The sequence below is a fragment of the Halyomorpha halys genome, unplaced genomic scaffold (assembly GCF_000696795.3).
Source record: "Halyomorpha halys isolate HHAL.00 unplaced genomic scaffold, Hhal_1.1 Scaffold77.1, whole genome shotgun sequence".
Taxonomy (NCBI): domain Eukaryota; kingdom Metazoa; phylum Arthropoda; class Insecta; order Hemiptera; family Pentatomidae; genus Halyomorpha; species Halyomorpha halys.
The window spans coordinates 805,236-813,988 of NW_027105298.1; positions in this window are offsets into that span (position 1 = coordinate 805,236).

Genomic DNA, 8,753 nt, shown 5'->3' on the forward strand with positions numbered 1-8,753 from the left:
TGACTCTCATCAGACCATGCAGGGCTTGAGGGCTTGTTTCCCACAAAAACCTTCACTCCCTTGAGCGCCTTCCTGTACTCTGTCTAAACGATCCCGCTCCGTGAGCCCCACTTGTTCCATATCATCCCTAACTTGCTTGAAATATCCTATTGAATTTTTGTGACAGTGGATTCGTTGAAAAATTCTATGGTTTAGTCTTAAAGGTTTTATCCTCATCATGTGTCCATAGAATCTCAGCCTTCCCATCCTTTTTTATACTAATAGAGTTTTTATTTTATTTAAAAGCTAATAGTTGTATCAGCCCCGTTTTGCAAATTCTTGTCCCCTAAATGTATTTAACACTCGAGAAGCCTTTGTCGAAAGTACAAGTATAGTTATGTCACGACAGACGTACCTATACAGAAAGAAATGTATTTAATTATTATATGATGTTAATGCTGTTCTTATACTTATATGAAGCATGACCGGCCTTATTGTGTCTTCCTAATTTCTCCTGATATTTTTATCTTTTTTCTTTCCTAGTATCTTTCACCGTTCCGAATATTTTATGGAATGGTTTATTTTCTAAAATACTTGAAATATTGTTAATCTTATGATTAAATTCTTGTTACATTGATAACTATTAGTATAAGTAACTGTAGAAGTTATAGATAAATAGGTTAATGACCTATGAACGCTTTATAGAGAAATATTTTTTCCAAAACGACCACTTTTTACGGAATTCCTTTTCTAATACATGAGATACCTAAAAATTAAGCTATCGGGTTTACGTTTTAAGTCGTAATAGCAGTTAAACTAACATAAATTAAACTCCTTAATCACTTATGTTTCACGGATAAGTGATTAAGGAGTATTAAAAATAGTTCTATAACGTCTTATTCATCAGTAATTTACCTTACGAAAAATTTGTCTCTACCAAGGAGACCAAGAGAGCCCCATAGGGACGAGATGAGAAAAGGAGGAATAGCAAACATCACTCTCAAGTCTCATAAGATCCGAGCTTGATGAAAGCGGTCTCTTTATTAGTAGGTTTTCCTGAACCCTTCTTCTTCAACATAATTAATTTAAAAAGTGTTAAGGTGGGTGGTAATGTTATTTCATTTTCATTTGAAGTTTAAATTTAAAATGTTTTTTCTATCAGTTCATATTATATATGAATATATATGCTAAATTTATACAATAAAATAAAATTGGAAAATCAGCATGTAACTCTACATTTAGGAAGAGTCAGGTTAAATACTTTCTTAATACATCCTGTTTCTTGAACAATAGTTGTACAAGGAGCTGATTTACTGAATATCGTTCTAAATCGTAGTATTTTTCCCTGAGTACCCACCTTATAGAGGCCGCGCAGAGCCAAAGAGGGCTTCCAAACCCACAAGATTGACTCACGGGTGATTAAACGGAATACTCATTATCTGACAGCTAGATTCAAACCCAATCCCGGGATTTAGGAGCATGACACCTTACTCACTGAACTATCCCGCCCTCAAACTTTTAATCGGAAAACATAAGAAAGATTAAAAAAAAATATTTTTTTTTTTTTATATATCTAGAACTGATTATGAGTATAACAAAAGTTTAATATTATTGATGTAATTTAATATTGTTAATGTAATTGAATAAATAACTTTTGTATTGAAAATTCTTGCAACCTATCATAATATAATACTTACATATGATTGCATACACATACAATAGATTATTCTGAAATACATAATTATTCTTTTGAAAAACACTTAGTCCTTTTATATTGTTTTTAACAATATAGATTAAGTAAAAAAATGTTTTTTTAATGTGACCAGTAATTAAAAAATAAACTTCGGATAAATTCAAGAACGTTATGTATAATCTATTTAGGAGTGACGATTCCTGTTTACTTTTAATTTCATATTATTTTTTAAATAGTTTAACCATGGGAAGAAAATACCTTCCTTTGGAGAGAAACAGAAGAGATAATTGTTAGTTGTGCAATGGAAATAGGACGTGGAGTTGGAGGAAACTGCTCCCAAAGGATCCCTATCCTTACGCACAACAGAACATTTGATCATATTGGAAACATATGGTGAGGTGCGAGCATCACTTTATCTTAATACTGTGGAAAGCGATTCCGAACAATAAATTTTTCTATTGCTATATTTGTATTTTAGGGTTTCTCGAGATGCGGTAACAAATATCAACTTTGTTTCTACCTAATAATACCTCTAATAATACAACGGTAAAACTAATCTCCAACACGAGTCCACTAATGTGCACAAAACGTAAGGACGTAAGTAGGTTAGTAAGTGAAAACTGTGTGATACGAGCACTGCATTATATTTTTCGTATTACTATTTTGTTAGAATAAAGGTGTATCTATAAGAGAAGTGTTTATAATTGTACAAAACACTGTCTTATGTACATTTTTATTTAGAAACAATAATATTTCTTTATGGAATAAAATCAAAGGAGATTTGTATTTACAGTATACACTTAATTATTAATTTTTAATATTTATTTATTTATAAAAGTAATATGTTATCTTTTGCTGAAATAATGCTTTTAATATTTATTCATAGCTGAGAAAAAAATAAAGTAAACCTAATCCAATTTTTTTTTACTTATACTTAAGAAAATAGATTTTCTATGTGTTGATTTGGAATTTAAAGTAAATACAAAAGTATAACATGCTCTGTTTGTTAAATGTTCAATAAAAACCAAGAAGTTTGCGTCACGACCGATCTTATGGATTTGGCATGGAACCTTCGGATTCAGCAAGCTATTATTATTTTTATCATTAAATGTTTTATAAGGTTTTGGTTTATTGAAACATAATAATATTTACTATAAATTTATTTATGTAACGTTTAAACTGTTGTCTTCCCACATTGGTTGTCAGATTAAAAAGACATTTGAATATTTCAGTTACAAAGTATTTGTAGTTTTTCTACCTCCCCCGTTTTCATTTCTGGGGACCACGATCCAGATCCTTATTTATCCTTTTACCCTCCTCCCTTAAGTTTCCAATTTATTTTCTGGCATTGAATTTCTCAGCATTCATAATTTCTCGGGATTGTACTAATCAAAGCTAAAAGCCCCATTGATTGCTTTTTTTTATTAATACTCGTGCTCAATGAATTTCCTTCGCTCCAGTTCTACTTCTGTTTACTTCCAGAAAGGGTTTTCGGCTTTTCCTATCTAGTTCAGAGATGCTTAACCCATTTCATGCGTCACACAAAGTAGGACGTAGAAAAATATGAAAAGGCATGCTTCTTGCCTCAAAGTTTTTAAATTTTTAAAATCATTCTTTCTAGCAATCAGATGTTGTTATCAATTAATATTTTAACACCAATTTAGGTAAAATCTCTTGTTAATTAAATAGACTGCTAAATAGACTGTCACAGCTTTCTGTAGATAACAAACTATAAATTTACAATAAAATACTATAACTTGACTGGACTTATGGTCTAGAACAGCGCAGGACAGCGTAAAACTCTGACATCAAACTCATTCAATTGTTTTAGTCCAAAACTCCAAATGACCTTAATATAATTTTTTTTCCTCGATCCCTCTAAAATAGGAAACAAAATATGAATTAGTAAATTGCATTAGGTATTTGTTACATAAATCAGATGAGTTACAACCCTTTTCTACCGTTGGTACTTAAATTTCTGTTTTTCTAACCTCCTGAAAAAATAAGAACAAGCAAATTATAATATACAGATAAAATGTACATATGTTGGCAAATTATAACATCTTGTTTTGCCAGTATGGTATTATATGATAGGTTGCCGGGTCCACTGAAGGCGGTGTCATCGATGATGGCCTGTGTTTGGCTGTAGCTCAATAGGAATAGGGTATGCCTTTAAGTACACAATTTGGTACTGAAAGGCATACAGTGAGATACTTAGCTGAGGTTTGATGAGTCCATTCTATGAGAATTCTACTAAAATATTTGGAGGTGAGTGGCCTCCGTGTAATTAGTATTTAAAGACAAAAGATAATTGGTAACCGATACTAATAGTTAGGAGTCGAAAAATAGTAGGGGAAGGACATGGGGTGCAAGAGAAGATATAAACTGCTTTTTTCCTTGGGTGAGGTTTATGGGGTTTTTGAGGTCCATCCTGCTCTACCACCTCGCAGGAAGGGGGAATGGGGTGATTGAACGGAATAGTTGATTGAAGGAAGCATGGATATTGTCAAAGAACTTTATGTGTCTCCGTGTGATGTGTTGTTGTACTGTGTCTAGTTGTAGCTGTTTGTCATATGCAGAAATGAGTTGTACCCACTGCTGCGAATACCCGTATTGTCTAATAGGCAGGGTAGGGTGATAAATAATAAATGTTTCTAGTTGTAGTTTGTTATGGATGTACCTCATTTTGCGTCTCTCTAGTGATGTTCCTCAGCAAATCTTCTGTAGTATGTTGTTCTGGTAATGTTGTAGTGATTACAGGGCTGTTGGGAATAGTAAATGTATTAGAGGTGTTGTGTGTTGTAGTGATGGTCTTAGTATTGGCTTGTATATAAGTAGTTTGAGTCTGAGTGACAACCCTGATGTATAGATAAAGTGTTTGAGCTAATATAATGTTAACTTGATGATGTATTCTGTTTTGTATGTTTGCGGTGAGTGAGAGGCGAGATTCCATTTACAGGCCATGATGTGTGAGGTATATGAGATATCTCTCGGTGTGAATTGTCTGTTCGTTAATTTTCGGTGTTCTGTTGGTGGGAGTTTTCTTGTATGAGAAAGTGATTACGTCTTGTGTGGGTTGATGTGTATGTTTATATCTCGTAGTTTGTTAGTGATAAGTTGGGCTGATGTTGTAGCCTGCTCCATGGCTTTGTCTACATTCATGCAGAGTATATGTCTATGGCATCAGCTTATACAAATATTTGTACTCCATCAATTTATATCCCGACTATGTGGGTAGGGTAGATATTAAATAATAGTGGTGCAAGGACCGAACTCTGGGGGACGCCACAAATGACGGGCTTAGGGATGGAGATTTCAGTTTCGGACTGATATGGTCCGGTCACTGATATAAGATCTAACGATATTGACCAGTTAGTCCGGGAATTTTGAAGCCTGAGTTGTTGAATGAGTGTCTAGTGGGATACAGAGTCAAATGCCTGTGTACAATCCTGTGAAACGATTATTGTGGCAAGGTTCCTGTTTGCAGGAATGGTAGTAACTCACACCACGAGAAATCCCGGTTTGTTTAGGGAGATGACGTCATGTGTTTCACTGTGTTTGCGTATGTGGATAAGGAATAGATTCTCATATATTTTTGAGATGGTTGAGGAGACTGATGGGCCGGTAGTCAACCGGGATCGCTCCTCGTTTTCTAGGCTTAAGGAGTGGAACGACGGTAGCACGTTTCCACTCCGCTGGGAAGTATGCCTTAGTGTCCTATTTGTCTTAAACCTTATAAAATCTCAATTCACCTCATTCCATAAGAAACTCACTGAGAGACATTCCTGTAGTTTGAATCGGAAGTGGCCCAGAGACCTTTCTTAAACAGTAAATATAGGAGTTCTGGCAATAATCATATTCTCCACTCAAGTCCTGAGTGTCTACGGCTAGTGCCCTCTCTCAGCTTATTCTGGCTTCAATTGCCAGTGACACCGTTAAGAGAGAGGACTAGAATCTTCAAGAGTCCAGATTTTCCTTCATAAGTAGATGGTCATGGTGGGCTTGGAGTACCTCAGGCCTAGGGTAAATATTTTAAGTATAAATGAATATGTTTGAGATGTTATTTCACTTTAACTTTAATATTATTATTATTTTATTTGAGTTCTATCAATGAGTAGATTCTCCACATGTTTGTATTATGTCATTTTATCACTAACAGCAAATTTACTTATTCTATATATTTTTATACAATTCTAAATAACAATAAATAAATTATTAAAAAAAAGTCATATAATTATAAAAAAAAGTAGACAGTTAGACGATTGCTAAAACAAAAGTTTATTAGAAATCATATGTTACAGAGCTACAACAGAAGTAGAGTAAAATACATCAAAGTAGAAATACTTACTTATCTACCATACTTACCTAAAACAATAGCATTGAATAAAAGGCCATTTCAACAGTTTTAATGATTTTAACATTATACTATTATAAGTAATTAAAAGTATATTTTCAAAGTTATAATTATAAACAAAAGCTATCTCTTGAAAGAACAAACAAACACTCATTATAATCTTCTGATGATAGTTCACATATGATCCGCTAGGAGTGCTTGAATGTAGGAGCTAAATTATACCTAATTTGTGAATATAATTTATGTATATCTTTAAATATGGAATGTAAGTTTTCTATCAGCTCTGTCACTAACTTCAAATGTATTTGACATAATTTAATAACATGCAATAAAATGAGTTATTCGAAAAAAAAGAAAGCATATATTCAATAATTTTTACAGGCATATAAAGTTATAATTAAAATTAAAAAATCATAATCAAAGTTTTTAAAATCATTCTTACTAGCAATCAGATGTTGTTATCAATTAACCTTTTCACGCTAATTTAAGTAAAATCTCTTGTTAGTTAATTAATACAGCTTCGAAATGAAGACAACTTCCATAAATCTCATCATAAGTTAATTTAATGTAACAATAGATAACAGTGAAGAGAGCGTATGAATGCTTTACATTCCCTTGCTCTTTGTTATTTGTTCTCCCAAATGACTGGCTTTCCATTCGTTTATACAAAGCCCAATTAAGGTCACTTAATTTCCCTTACCTTGATTAATTGTGTCCTGTCGATGTTCAGTAAGTGCAAAAATATAAAATAAGTTTTTTTTAGGAGAATTCCTTTCTGTAAAATTTCATTCTTAATCTAATCCTTCTTTATGAAGAAAATTAACGAAACGTTCACCTTGTTTTATACAAAAAAATAATTATCTTAATTTTGGTATTTTTGATCGTACTGCTACACTATTATACTAATCCTAACTCGTCATAGAAAGTTACAGGTAATAACTTTTTAATTGGTACTTTTTTAAACAATCATTAACATATATATGTTGGGCATTTTGGTAGTATTTTAATTTGTTGATATAGACACTAATCGATACATTGCTCGGAAATGTGGCCTATGGTAAGAAGATATTTGAGTTTATTTTATTCATGAAAGAAAACTCATAGAAAGTATTGTATATTTAATTAGTTCATGAACTAAAGTCCTATCCCAATAAACCTAGAAGGCACACTAATTTAATTTGTTCTTTGCGGTATAATTTTATTACAGCATTGAAAAAATTATAATTTAAGCAAACTGTTAGCCAAACCTTAATATAGGATATATCATATCATATATGTGCTATCTATAGCAAACACACACATATAACACTATGTAGAGAAAAGTAGGTGAAACAAATTATGATAATACGTGATAATTGCAGTTGAAGAAAATCCATGCCAAAAATATTCTTTTGAAACTAGCAAAAAGATTTTCTCTCACTACTAATTTATTCCTAAAATCTAGAACTACAAATTCTGGCATACCACCATGAAGAGGGTTTTATCCAGAACTTGATGAAAATTTGAAATTCCATCAGGTTTGAAGAAGAAGGTCCCTTAGGAAGGAATCCGGGTTCATGAATAATTTAAGTTTCCTGAAGGAACTGATAAGTACTTCTTAATTATTTGGAAATTCATGACCGTAGGTAAGTTGTGCTGGGGTAGAAACGCTGCACTTGTTAGTCAAAGTGCCAATCCATTCAAACTCAATTTAAAGATGTATATTTAAATTAAGTGAAAGTTTACAAATAAGCAGTAATGTAGTTTTCTGTAACAATAAAGACTTGGAAAACTTTCTATTAAAGTGCGATGTTTTAGATTTAAATTATTTATAATATTAACAATAAAATAAAATTTTAAATAAAGCTATATTGATATTTATTGTTGTGTAGAGGTGTCCTGATGGATTGCTTCTAACCACATGTACAAGTCATCTTAGCCTCCTTGTCTTCATATTAAAAGATATTGTCTGACTAGTCTTTGCAAGCATTTCACTGTTGATTTTTCTCCTCTATGTGAGAACAAAAAATTATTATTAACCAATTTATTAGACCAAGATTAGAACACATTTAAGAGGTAACGTACTGATAGTTATCAAAGACCATTTTGAGGGATTTCCTTTATTTCTATATACCATATATTCAATTATCAAAACGTATATCCAACGTCGATTCGACCATCATCAAGGAAAATCTTAATTTTAGTGTCACAATCTAACATTGATTTATTTAAATTTTAGTGGCTATAAAAGAACACAAAGGTGTTGCGGTATGTTAATGATTGTAAAATACAACTATGAAGAATAGAAATGTTTATTTAAAATGACGAATACAGGTTTACTTTTACTATATTTAATTTATTTGAGCATAATATCCTGAAAATTTTAAATAAATCTATTTTAGGTTGTTATTCTAAAATTAATATTGCCCTTAATGATGGCCGATTCGACCGAAACGTTGGATATATATTTTAATAGAGAAGGTTGAGACTAATTGGATTTTTATTATTTATAAAACTACTTATCTTGAACAAGATAATAAAAATAAATATGTGAATTTATTTTGTAATTAGGAACATTTTGCAATTTCGTATCAGTTATTTTTGTTTAAATTAGTGAATTAGAACAGTTGACTGATTTATAAAAAAGAAATTCACCTATTAAAAATTTAAATAAATAGTTTTACTAAGTAATTAAAACAGTACTATTTAAGTATATGTATTGAATAAATACATTATACTTAATTAAAT